The sequence below is a fragment of the Sinohyriopsis cumingii genome, unplaced genomic scaffold (genome assembly GCF_028554795.1).
Source record: "Sinohyriopsis cumingii isolate HCF-2022 unplaced genomic scaffold, ASM2855479v2 utg003322l, whole genome shotgun sequence".
Taxonomy (NCBI): Eukaryota; Metazoa; Mollusca; class Bivalvia; order Unionida; family Unionidae; genus Sinohyriopsis; species Sinohyriopsis cumingii.
The window spans coordinates 1-14,388 of NW_028316456.1; the positions used below are offsets into that span (position 1 = coordinate 1).

At 35.0% G+C, this 14,388-nt stretch overlaps 5 non-coding genes across 5 annotated transcripts; all 5 read left to right on the forward strand.

Moving 5' to 3' along the window:
• The first annotated feature begins 830 nt into the window (after positions 1–830).
• Positions 831–902, forward strand: Trnap-cgg (transfer RNA proline (anticodon CGG)). Its single transcript has one exon. It is a non-coding gene; the product is annotated as a tRNA-Pro (tRNA).
• Positions 903–2,668: 1,766 nt separating this feature from the next.
• On the forward strand, positions 2,669–2,740 carry Trnap-agg (transfer RNA proline (anticodon AGG)). Its single transcript has one exon. It is a non-coding gene; the product is annotated as a tRNA-Pro (tRNA).
• A 4,509-nt stretch (positions 2,741–7,249) lies between these two features.
• On the forward strand, positions 7,250–7,321 carry Trnap-agg (transfer RNA proline (anticodon AGG)). Its single transcript has one exon. It is a non-coding gene; the product is annotated as a tRNA-Pro (tRNA).
• Positions 7,322–9,341: 2,020 nt separating this feature from the next.
• Trnap-cgg (transfer RNA proline (anticodon CGG)) lies at positions 9,342–9,413 on the forward strand. The gene has a single exon. It is a non-coding gene; the product is annotated as a tRNA-Pro (tRNA).
• Positions 9,414–11,178: 1,765 nt separating this feature from the next.
• Trnap-agg (transfer RNA proline (anticodon AGG)) lies at positions 11,179–11,250 on the forward strand. Its single transcript has one exon. It is a non-coding gene; the product is annotated as a tRNA-Pro (tRNA).
• The last annotated feature ends 3,138 nt before the right edge of the window (positions 11,251–14,388 follow it).

Genomic DNA, 14,388 nt, shown 5'->3' on the forward strand with positions numbered 1-14,388 from the left:
CTAGCAGTGGGGGCATCATGCCGCAGACATGTATTATGATATCCCACCCAGTCACATTATCCTAACACCAGGCCGACCAGTCCTAACACTAACCTCTTAATGCTGAGCGCCAAAAGAGGCATCTGGTAGTACCATTTGTGTAAGTACTCCATGTAATATTTGAATACAGTAGTTAAAGAACCCCAAAGCTGAATTAGAAGTATTAACATATATTGTTATGCATCTCTTTATTGAATTGGGTTAAAGGGATGGTATTATTATTGTGTTGAAAAAATATGCTAAAGATAATAATTCATTTCTTAATTGTTATGACGAAAATATATTTATTTGTTCAAGTGTATAGTTGGTCCTAATAATTTATATGATCGGCTATGATGAAAGCATTTCCTGTTGGTCGAATTAAACGGATATATTCATACGTCTTAAGATGGCTATATTTTGGTAGCTGACCCTGATGAAACTGAAAATCTACACAATGCTCACAATGGTTACTGACTAGTTCCTGAACGTTAACTGCTAAGAAGGAATGTCTAAGCAACTTTTAAAAAAGAACAGTAAACGAACTAGTGTTTTAACAGTATGAAGCTGGGATGGTGTTGTATTTAGCGAAGACACATTTTGTGGACTTTTCGTAAGTGGTTTTTTGACACTTATCATATGTCAATGTCATTTATATATTCTGCCACGCTGTATCATAAAACTTGACCGTAAGCTAGCAAAACCATACAGTAATGACAAAATCCACTGAGGTATGCTGCATTAAATGTTTAGCCAACACTATTAAACTTGTCATACAGGCAATTATCGGAACAGATATAATTTTTAACTACGGCTCGTTGGTCTAGGGGTATGATTCTCGCTTCGGGTGCGAGAGGTCCCGGGTTCAAATCCCGGACGAGCCCAATATTTTATTATGTTTCACGTCGCCCACTTTGTCTCTATCGTTACTATAATGCCGAATCTTTCTTCACTTTTTTCTAAACTCTTCATTTTAATTGTTTCAAATAGCACAAAACATCTCACCGCTAAACCTGGTCACATGCACTAATACATATATGTAACTAAAAGTATATATCTACACAAAGGTCTGATTAACATTTGTGTACAATGACATATTGACAAAAACATCAGTGCAAGACAAATGTGTGCCTAAAGAGTGACAGGTGTATTCGACAGCATAAATCGTTGGTCAAAGGAACTAGTTATATCTTTGGGTATCATAACTCTCGTTCAGCATGTAATTCAGTAACAGGAAGGTCTAAACATTAGACACCTGGCCTGCACTAATGACAACGAAATAGAATCGTAAATATTGTGACTGAATGTGTGATATTTGGTCACACATTTTCAATACAAAGAATTATGTGAATGTGACTTGGTGCTATATCAATTATTTATAAAAGAAAACGAGACGATATTCGCATGAAAAATTAGCGTCCTCTTTGTATTTATATACGATAGTACAACCAAACCTGTAAACAAATATTCTACAAAAAAGACATTAAGAACTATATACACCAGGTATATTGAAAATTAAATCTCATCGAACTTTGCTGATGACATGATCAAGGCCATCATCAAGAGCACACATAGAAATGATGATTGGTATAACAGCTATAAAACGAGAAGGTACTCATTTCTTATCTCTGTGCGATGCACGATTTTATCCCATGTATGATGGTTTTAGTTCTAAAGATGTCCATTTTCTATAGCTGTCAGAATTGTAATATAGATAAGCAGATTAGCTTGCGCATGTCACGTATAAGTCTAGACAAGTGAAAACAGCAATGACAATTCGATAATCAATAGTATGTATCTTTCATCTAATAACGTCATATCTACATGACGATATTCAGATTAAATAATATCAAAGAAAGTAGAAATTGAACAATTTGTTACATTGTTTCGATGAGATAATACATCACATTAATCAGTCGAGTAATATTGCCTTTCAACACCAATTACTACATAGTCGTTGAAACACCTATATTCTTCAATGAGTGTTCCCAAAACTTAACAGAAATTTCAACAATCTGGAACACACAAAAACAATTGGATGCAGATCTTTCTGTTTCTCTTATGGCGCTAAATAAGTTGTAGTAGATTTTGTTGTTATCGAATAATGGTTTTCAGACATCGTAGCGATATGTCTGAAAAATTCATAACATTGAAGTAATGTATCATTGACCAGTATCCACCATAACTAAATATCACTTCGCATTAAATTGCAAAGACTATTCGTTGCTGTAAGCCGAAGGATGGAAACAAAATACAAAGAATGCGTGACATAATTCTGCTCATCGTGAAATATAGTATACATGTAATGCATTGAACATGTAAAGCTTTATCATTTGATTTATATATTCTGTTTATCAATGTTTCAAAAGTCTGTTTCAGTATTTTGATGCAATTTAACCTTTAAATACTATTACCAAAATGTCCTTTATCATACATCTGATCGTCACTGATAAGTTCAGTTTTAGCACATTTCACAAGCGTTATCTTGTCAGTCGTCATTACCCAACGTCATCTATGGATTTTGCAACGCTGTATCATAAAACATGAAAGTAACTTGGTGCAGGTATACATCAATGATAAAAAGATAGAGATATGCTGCATTATACTATACAACTTCCATCATTAATCTTCACATTCTCTTTTTCGACACGGCTCGTTGGTCTAGGGGTATGATTCTCGCTTAGGGTGCGAGAGGTCCCGGGTTCAAATCCCGGACGAGCCCAACGTTTTTAATCATGTTTCTACTTCGTCCACTTTGTCTCGATGTTTGCAAATATTCTTCAAGAGACATTAAACAATATATATGAGATTGATGGATATTTCAATCGTATTTGACTTTACATATGACATGAATGTGACCAACATAAAGAGTACACAATGTGATAACTGATAGAGCATTACAAAACGAGAACGAGTTCATATCTAATGTATCCACGATGCATGACTTTATCCATTGTATGATGCTATAAACAAGAGAATATAACAAGGGATCATCAGTCCTAATATATACTTAAGGAATTATATATATATATATATATATATATATATATATATATATATATAGATATAGATATAGATATAGATATAGATAAAGATATAGATATATAATTGTTTGTGTGAGTGTGATTTGAATTTTTAACGTAGCTTTAACAATCTTTTGAGTCATATCGCTACGATGTCCGCAGTGATGTCTAGCACCGGGGCATCATGACACAGACATGTAGCATGATGTCCCACTCAGTCACATTATCCTGAAACAAGGTCAACCAGTCCTATATCTAACCTCTTAATGCTGAGCGACTAGCGATTTATGCCGATAAATCAGTCTTTCACCCGTGATGATGCTGATTCTCTGATGAGGGGCTGATACCACAACATCGTCCATCAGTATCAACACAGATTTGTGGTGTTGATTTATCGGACTATTTGCGAGGCAGCTGTTAATACCATTTTTATGTCCTTTGTACGACTCGCCCGTGAATTGAAACTCCAACCTCCCGCATCCGAGGCGGACGCTTAAACCACTAGCCCACCGGAGCGGTCCAACACGGTAAAGAAACTTATTGCAATAGCAAAATGTGTACTGCTTTTAGGGATTCTATTATAAGCCGTCGAAATCAAAACATTAAAGAAACTTCGATTAAAGCCTTCAACTTAATTGATCTCTTATTCGTTGTTTTTTGATAATTTGTAGACTGTTAAACAAAATTAAAAGAACTACATTTTGAAAACAAATAATTCAAGGTATTAGTATACGGCTTGATTGTGTTCACTTTCGAAAGAACACAATATTGAAGCAAGTAAAACTGAACAGTACACTTTATAGTCAAATTTCTTTTCACATTAGATTGCGAAGACAATGTGTAGCTGTAAACCGGTGGATAGGAAATTACGTCATAGTATAGATGCGTGAAAATTCTGCAGACTTTAAAGTACAATATACAGGTAAGGCATTGAAACAATACGCAATAACCATTTGACTTGTTTATTCTCTTTATCAATTCTTTTACAATTATTTTTGTCCAGCCATTGCGCGCGCATTTTAATTTTACCTTAATTGTAAGAAATATTCTTAAATCTCTGAAACGTCACTAAGTTTATTTTGGGCACTTTTCATAAGTGAGTTGTTGTCATTTATAATCAGTCAATGTTATGTATAGATTTGGCCACGAAGTATCATAAATCATGAATGTAACCAAGTAAACACATACATCATTGATAAATCAATCGAGTTATGCTGCATTAAAATGTACACCTTACAAAATTAAACTTGATACGCATGTTATTATCGGAAAAATCTTATTTTCAACACGGCTTGTTGATATAGGGGTGTTATTCTTGCATAGGGAGCGAGAAGTCCCGAACGAGCGCAACAGTTTATCATGTGTTATGCTGCCCAATTTGTGGTGATCGATACAATAATGTTGAATTTTTCTTCACTTTAAATTTCTAAACTCACTATCTGTTTAATTGCTTCAAGGAGCACAAACGTCTAACAGCTAGGCTAGTCTCTGCATGAATTAAATATATGTAATGAAATATAAATTTATACACTAAGCTCGATCAACACCTGTGTACAATGGCAGATTGATGATAAATGTATAATCATTACATACATGTCCTTCCCTAATTGACTATGAAACGGCATCGTAAATTATGTGACAACGTATGCGATTTTGCTTCACACTTTTAAGTACAAAGAATCATGTGACTGAGTTGGTGTTATTCCACTTATTTATAAGAACAAGGTTGACAACATACGCTTGAAAACTTAGCGTCCTCAGTGTAGATACAGAAGATAGCTTAAACAATCCTACAAGCAAAAAGATCTTTAAAACTATATTCACTTTACAGATGAAATGACCATGGTCAACATCAAAAGTACACAGACAAGATGATAACTGATTTAATGTATACAAAACGAGTTCATTCCTAATCTAAATACGATGAACAATTTTATGTCATGCATGATAATATAAACAACTTTAAAAAGGGACTATGAATGCTAATAGATAATTAAATAGATAATCTCTTCTTTTCCAAATGAAACCAAACCTCTAGGACGTTGTATCGACAGGAAGTAATGAACATGCTTCAGTCACCTAAATTACAGTTTAATAAGTAATCTTTTTGCAACTACTGGAAGGATAATTCTAGCCAAAATATTTTTTATCTACTCTGTCCGAGAGAGTGACTCACGTTTCCATAAAGGTTACATTCTTTTGCTTTCATTACAAGATGAGCTGAGCTTTTCTTGCGAGTCATCTATCGAAATTCCATGCGGTAATCCAAACAAAGTAGCATTGTATTTCAAAGTCCAAGAGGAAACACATCGAGTCTTTTCAATTAGCTTCTTTATTTTCAGAGAGATCGTAGCAAAATACAAACGCTGGCAATCTTGTCTTTGAAAAGTGCGTTCCGATTTCCCACCGTTCTGAGTCCAAACTAATGGCCCGACACGCCCATTCTGTCTAGAATCCATCAAAAACCTCCTTAGACACTGTCAGGCCGTTGGTCTTGAAGTTTTGGTCCTTTACCACGGGAGACTATATTGATCGGAGGCATGTTCACCACTGACAGCGGCACACAGGTTATACAAAATCGCACATTGAATCCCAGATTATGCATCCCAGATATCAACTTCAGTCATAATCAGAGCTCAAAATCCAGGCCCATTGTGAAACCTCCAAATTCACACTTCCAGAATCAGACCTTCAGATTCAGACCACTCTACGGCTTAAGATAACTCCTGCAAAGTGGAATGCTCCAAAATAAAATGTGTTGCTTAATGATATTACTGTGTGACTTGACTTTAAAAATACCCTGATCATGGTGCAATCCACGGCTAGAGAATTCAAGGTAATTTATCTTCCCACTTGAAGCACTTTGCTCGTGCAGCATTGGGTGAACCGAACAGCGTATTTGGATATACCTTAAAACGTCAATAAACGACTCTCGGGGGTAACGCTGTACGGGGAAAAGAAATTTGAGGACATTTTACTTAAGGTATAATGCGTAATCATTAATTACACATACAAATTACTTGACAGTCGACTTTAAGAAAAACAAATGAATCAAAGGACCTAATATGAACTAACCAAAGGCTATATATGATGAAAACAATATGGTCATTATGATTTACATATAGGAGATCCATGATATAGTTATATCAGAAAGCCTATAAACAATATAACATTAAACAGATTTATTTCATTGGAGTGAGAAACAGGCGAGCATTCCATAAACACGTGGTGAGGTCTGCAAAGACACATTAGCATGCAAAATGTTTTGTTATATAAGATAAAAGCTATGCAACATTCAACGGAAAGTTCTCTCTTCTGTTGGAACTTACACCATGTCTCTGGGAATATCACTTGACAGAAAGCAATACAAAAGCTTCAACCACCTCAATTCTAGTTGTAAAGGTAATGTTTTTGCAACTACAAGATGGTAATTCCAGCTGAAATAATGTTATACTCACTCTGAATACCTGATTGAATGACTCAATGTTTCACGCTTCCATGAAGGTAACACTCTTTTGCTTTCATTGCTAGACGAGCGGGTTTTCCATTCGAGTCATCAATCGAAATTTCATGCGCTAAACACAACGAAATGTTATTGTATTTATAAGTCCAAAAGTAACTACACCAAATCTTTTCTATTAGTATCTTTAGTTTACGTGAGATTACAAAGTATACACGATGACAACATTGCCTTTTACAAGCGCGATCCAGTGTTTAATGGACTAATTATATGATACTGTCCATTTATATGTACATTTCCTAGTTCTGTGGAATTCCAACTTTAAAACACAAATACAGCTACTTTGATAATAACTAAAACATGACAGAAACAAAAATACCAAAGAAAACTGGAAACAAATTTTGATGCAATAACAACAAATGGCTATTGCTATCAGGGAATTCTATTTTAGAAGCGGTTACAATGAAAACATTAAAGAAAATCTAATATGGGCATGTACCATTCAAATGTAACTTCGATGATCACCGATAAATTCAGTTTGAGCTCTTTTTATAAACGTTATCTTGTCAATCGTCATTTACTCAATGTCATTCATAGATTTTGCGACGCTGGATCATACACATGAACGTAACCTGGTGAAGGCATACAGCAATAATAAATAAAGCGAGGTATGCATCATTACAACGTACAACATCCATCTTTAAACTTGACATTCATACAATTATCGGAACAGACATTTCATCATCACGGCTCGTTGGTCTAGGGGTATGATTCTCGCTTAGGGTGCGAGAGGTCCCGGGTTCAAATCCCGGACGAGCCCAACATTTTATCATGTTTTAATTTGCCCACTTTGTCGCCATCGATAATATCCTACTTTACTAAAACTTATTAAGCCCACATTTTGTTTTAATTCCTTTAAAGAGCAAAAGCGTCTAACAGCCAAGCCAGATAAGCAACGAAATATACATTTCTTCACTAAGCTCTGAGTAACACCTGTACACAATGACAATCTGATATTGATAACAAAGAATTGTCAATGTAGTGTCATCGTAAATTATCTGACTACATATATGGTATATTATTGCACATTTTTCAGTGGAAAGTAATTATGTGAATACGAGTTGTTGGTATACCAATTTTGTTTTATATAAAATCAAGGGTGCCAAAATACGCTTGAAAAATCAGCGTCCTCAATGTAGCTATAGCGGTTCTTATAATCATGTCTGCAAGCTAATATTCGTCAAAAGACATTTAAAAGTTCATACAGGAGATATATAGACATTTCAATTTATCATGCTTTACAAATGGTATGACCATGGCCAACAACAAGAGTAAACAGATACATTTCTAATCTATCTACGGTGCACAATTGTATCCCATGTATAACGATATAAGCATGGAAATGTAAAAAAGGATTATCAGTGCTAATACTTAACGAATTAAATATATGAAGACCTATCCGAGATGATGCTACACGTCTCTTCTTCCAAATATCTACAGCAATCATAGCCAGAATCACGCCTACAAATCTAGACCAAGAGTGTTTAATAAAAGTCGTTAGGCACGTGGTAAAGATTATTTACACACATTGTCATGCGAAACCTTTTGGTGCATATAACAGCAGTGCACCATTCAAAGCATCGATTATCTCTTCTGTTCCATTTGATACCATGCCTCTGGGACGTTGAATCGACAGCAATGAAAATGCGTCAGCCGCCATAATTCTAGTTGGAGAGTTCATTCTTTGACACTACTCGAAGGTTAATTCCAGCTTAGATATTTTTTTATACTCCAAATACCGGAAGGAATGACTCAAGGTTTTACATTTCCATGAAGGCAACACTCAGTTTCATTGATTACAAGAGAAGCTGGCTTTTTCTTCCGAGTTATCTATAGGAATTCCATGCGCTAAACAACAGTGATGTGAAGCGATTTTGATTTTGAACGTAGCTTTAACAGTTTTTCAGTCATATCGCTTCGATACCTGCAATGTGCCACTTTATAGTGATGTCTAGCAGTGGGGCATCATGCCGCAGACATGTATTATGATATCCCACCCAGTCACATTATCCTAACACCAGGCCGACCAGTCCTAACACTAACCTCTTAATGCTGAGCGCCAAAAGAGGCATCTGGTAGTACCATTTGTGTAAGTACTCCATGTAATATTTGAATACAGTAGTTAAAGAACCCCAAAGCTGAATTAGAAGTATTAACATATATTGTTATGCATCTCTTTATTGAATTGGGTTAAAGGGATGGTATTATTATTGTGTTGAAAAAATATGCTAAAGATAATAATTCATTTCTTAATTGTTATGACGAAAATATATTTATTTGTTCAAGTGTATAGTTGGTCCTAATAATTTATATGATCGGCTATGATGAAAGCATTTCCTGTTGGTCGAATTAAACGGATATATTCATACGTCTTAAGATGGCTATATTTTGGTAGCTGACCCTGATGAAACTGAAAATCTACACAATGCTCACAATGGTTACTGACTAGTTCCTGAACGTTAACTGCTAAGAAGGAATGTCTAAGCAACTTTTAAAAAAGAACAGTAAACGAACTAGTGTTTTAACAGTATGAAGCTGGGATGGTGTTGTATTTAGCGAAGACACATTTTGTGGACTTTTCGTAAGTGGTTTTTTGACACTTATCATATGTCAATGTCATTTATATATTCTGCCACGCTGTATCATAAAACTTGACCGTAAGCTAGCAAAACCATACAGTAATGACAAAATCCACTGAGGTATGCTGCATTAAATGTTTAGCCAACACTATTAAACTTGTCATACAGGCAATTATCGGAACAGATATAATTTTTAACTACGGCTCGTTGGTCTAGGGGTATGATTCTCGCTTCGGGTGCGAGAGGTCCCGGGTTCAAATCCCGGACGAGCCCAATATTTTATTATGTTTCACGTCGCCCACTTTGTCTCTATCGTTACTATAATGCCGAATCTTTCTTCACTTTTTTCTAAACTCTTCATTTTAATTGTTTCAAATAGCACAAAACATCTCACCGCTAAACCTGGTCACATGCACTAATACATATATGTAACTAAAAGTATATATCTACACAAAGGTCTGATTAACATTTGTGTACAATGACATATTGACAAAAACATCAGTGCAAGACAAATGTGTGCCTAAAGAGTGACAGGTGTATTCGACAGCATAAATCGTTGGTCAAAGGAACTAGTTATATCTTTGGGTATCATAACTCTCGTTCAGCATGTAATTCAGTAACAGGAAGGTCTAAACATTAGACACCTGGCCTGCACTAATGACAACGAAATAGAATCGTAAATATTGTGACTGAATGTGTGATATTTGGTCACACATTTTCAATACAAAGAATTATGTGAATGTGACTTGGTGCTATATCAATTATTTATAAAAGAAAACGAGACGATATTCGCATGAAAAATTAGCGTCCTCTTTGTATTTATATACGATAGTACAACCAAACCTGTAAACAAATATTCTACAAAAAAGACATTAAGAACTATATACACCAGGTATATTGAAAATTAAATCTCATCGAACTTTGCTGATGACATGATCAAGGCCATCATCAAGAGCACACATAGAAATGATGATTGGTATAACAGCTATAAAACGAGAAGGTACTCATTTCTTATCTCTGTGCGATGCACGATTTTATCCCATGTATGATGGTTTTAGTTCTAAAGATGTCCATTTTCTATAGCTGTCAGAATTGTAATATAGATAAGCAGATTAGCTTGCGCATGTCACGTATAAGTCTAGACAAGTGAAAACAGCAATGACAATTCGATAATCAATAGTATGTATCTTTCATCTAATAACGTCATATCTACATGACGATATTCAGATTAAATAATATCAAAGAAAGTAGAAATTGAACAATTTGTTACATTGTTTCGATGAGATAATACATCACATTAATCAGTCGAGTAATATTGCCTTTCAACACCAATTACTACATAGTCGTTGAAACACCTATATTCTTCAATGAGTGTTCCCAAAACTTAACAGAAATTTCAACAATCTGGAACACACAAAAACAATTGGATGCAGATCTTTCTGTTTCTCTTATGGCGCTAAATAAGTTGTAGTAGATTTTGTTGTTATCGAATAATGGTTTTCAGACATCGTAGCGATATGTCTGAAAAATTCATAACATTGAAGTAATGTATCATTGACCAGTATCCACCATAACTAAATATCACTTCGCATTAAATTGCAAAGACTATTCGTTGCTGTAAGCCGAAGGATGGAAACAAAATACAAAGAATGCGTGACATAATTCTGCTCATCGTGAAATATAGTATACATGTAATGCATTGAACATGTAAAGCTTTATCATTTGATTATATATTCTGTTTATCAATGTTTCAAAAGTCTGTTTCAGTATTTTGATGCAATTTAACCTTTAAATACTATTACCAAAATGTCCTTTATCATACATCTGATCGTCACTGATAAGTTCAGTTTTAGCACATTTCACAAGCGTTATCTTGTCAGTCGTCATTACCCAACGTCATCTATGGATTTTGCAACGCTGTATCATAAAACATGAAAGTAACTTGGTGCAGGTATACATCAATGATAAAAAGATAGAGATATGCTGCATTATACTATACAACTTCCATCATTAATCTTCACATTCTCTTTTTCGACACGGCTCGTTGGTCTAGGGGTATGATTCTCGCTTAGGGTGCGAGAGGTCCCGGGTTCAAATCCCGGACGAGCCCAACGTTTTTAATCATGTTTCTACTTCGTCCACTTTGTCTCGATGTTTGCAAATATTCTTCAAGAGACATTAAACAATATATATGAGATTGATGGATATTTCAATCGTATTTGACTTTACATATGACATGAATGTGACCAACATAAAGAGTACACAATGTGATAACTGATAGAGCATTACAAAACGAGAACGAGTTCATATCTAATGTATCCACGATGCATGACTTTATCCATTGTATGATGCTATAAACAAGAGAATATAACAAGGGATCATCAGTCCTAATATATACTTAAGGAATTATATATATATATATATATATATATATATATATATATATATATATATATATATATATATATATAGATATAGATATAGATATAGATAAAGATATAGATATATAATTGTTTGTGTGAGTGTGATTTGAATTTTTAACGTAGCTTTAACAATCTTTTGAGTCATATCGCTACGATGTCCGCAGTGATGTCTAGCACCGGGGCATCATGACACAGACATGTAGCATGATGTCCCACTCAGTCACATTATCCTGAAACAAGGTCAACCAGTCCTATATCTAACCTCTTAATGCTGAGCGACTAGCGATTTATGCCGATAAATCAGTCTTTCACCCGTGATGATGCTGATTCTCTGATGAGGGGCTGATACCACAACATCGTCCATCAGTATCAACACAGATTTGTGGTGTTGATTTATCGGACTATTTGCGAGGCAGCTGTTAATACCATTTTTATGTCCTTTGTACGACTCGCCCGTGAATTGAAACTCCAACCTCCCGCATCCGAGGCGGACGCTTAAACCACTAGCCCACCGGAGCGGTCCAACACGGTAAAGAAACTTATTGCAATAGCAAAATGTGTACTGCTTTTAGGGATTCTATTATAAGCCGTCGAAATCAAAACATTAAAGAAACTTCGATTAAAGCCTTCAACTTAATTGATCTCTTATTCGTTGTTTTTTGATAATTTGTAGACTGTTAAACAAAATTAAAAGAACTACATTTTGAAAACAAATAATTCAAGGTATTAGTATACGGCTTGATTGTGTTCACTTTCGAAAGAACACAATATTGAAGCAAGTAAAACTGAACAGTACACTTTATAGTCAAATTTCTTTTCACATTAGATTGCGAAGACAATGTGTAGCTGTAAACCGGTGGATAGGAAATTACGTCATAGTATAGATGCGTGAAAATTCTGCAGACTTTAAAGTACAATATACAGGTAAGGCATTGAAACAATACGCAATAACCATTTGACTTGTTTATTCTCTTTATCAATTCTTTTACAATTATTTTTGTCCAGCCATTGCGCGCGCATTTTAATTTTACCTTAATTGTAAGAAATATTCTTAAATCTCTGAAACGTCACTAAGTTTATTTTGGGCACTTTTCATAAGTGAGTTGTTGTCATTTATAATCAGTCAATGTTATGTATAGATTTGGCCACGAAGTATCATAAATCATGAATGTAACCAAGTAAACACATACATCATTGATAAATCAATCGAGTTATGCTGCATTAAAATGTACACCTTACAAAATTAAACTTGATACGCATGTTATTATCGGAAAAATCTTATTTTCAACACGGCTTGTTGATATAGGGGTGTTATTCTTGCATAGGGAGCGAGAAGTCCCGAACGAGCGCAACAGTTTATCATGTGTTATGCTGCCCAATTTGTGGTGATCGATACAATAATGTTGAATTTTTCTTCACTTTAAATTTCTAAACTCACTATCTGTTTAATTGCTTCAAGGAGCACAAACGTCTAACAGCTAGGCTAGTCTCTGCATGAATTAAATATATGTAATGAAATATAAATTTATACACTAAGCTCGATCAACACCTGTGTACAATGGCAGATTGATGATAAATGTATAATCATTACATACATGTCCTTCCCTAATTGACTATGAAACGGCATCGTAAATTATGTGACAACGTATGCGATTTTGCTTCACACTTTTAAGTACAAAGAATCATGTGACTGAGTTGGTGTTATTCCACTTATTTATAAGAACAAGGTTGACAACATACGCTTGAAAACTTAGCGTCCTCAGTGTAGATACAGAAGATAGCTTAAACAATCCTACAAGCAAAAAGATCTTTAAAACTATATTCACTTTACAGATGAAATGACCATGGTCAACATCAAAAGTACACAGACAAGATGATAACTGATTTAATGTATACAAAACGAGTTCATTCCTAATCTAAATACGATGAACAATTTTATGTCATGCATGATAATATAAACAACTTTAAAAAGGGACTATGAATGCTAATAGATAATTAAATAGATAATCTCTTCTTTTCCAAATGAAACCAAACCTCTAGGACGTTGTATCGACAGGAAGTAATGAACATGCTTCAGTCACCTAAATTACAGTTTAATAAGTAATCTTTTTGCAACTACTGGAAGGATAATTCTAGCCAAAATATTTTTTATCTACTCTGTCCGAGAGAGTGACTCACGTTTCCATAAAGGTTACATTCTTTTGCTTTCATTACAAGATGAGCTGAGCTTTTCTTGCGAGTCATCTATCGAAATTCCATGCGGTAATCCAAACAAAGTAGCATTGTATTTCAAAGTCCAAGAGGAAACACATCGAGTCTTTTCAATTAGCTTCTTTATTTTCAGAGAGATCGTAGCAAAATACAAACGCTGGCAATCTTGTCTTTGAAAAGTGCGTTCCGATTTCCCACCGTTCTGAGTCCAAACTAATGGCCCGACACGCCCATTCTGTCTAGAATCCATCAAAAACCTCCTTAGACACTGCAGAGCCGTTGGTCTTGAAGTTTTGGTCCTTTACCACGGGAGACTATATTGATCGGAGGCATGTTCACCACTGACAGCGGCACACAGGTTATACAAAATCGCACATTGAATCCCAGATTATGCATCCCAGATATCAACTTCAGTCAAAATCAGAGCTCAAAATCCAGGCCCATTGTGAAACCTCCAAATTCACACTTCCAGAATCAGACCTTCAGATTCAGACCACTCTACGGCTTAAGATAACTCCTGCAAAGTGGAATGCTCCAAAATAAAATGTGTTGCTTAATGATATTACTGTGTGACTTGACTTTAAAAATACCCTGATCATGGTGCAATCCACGGC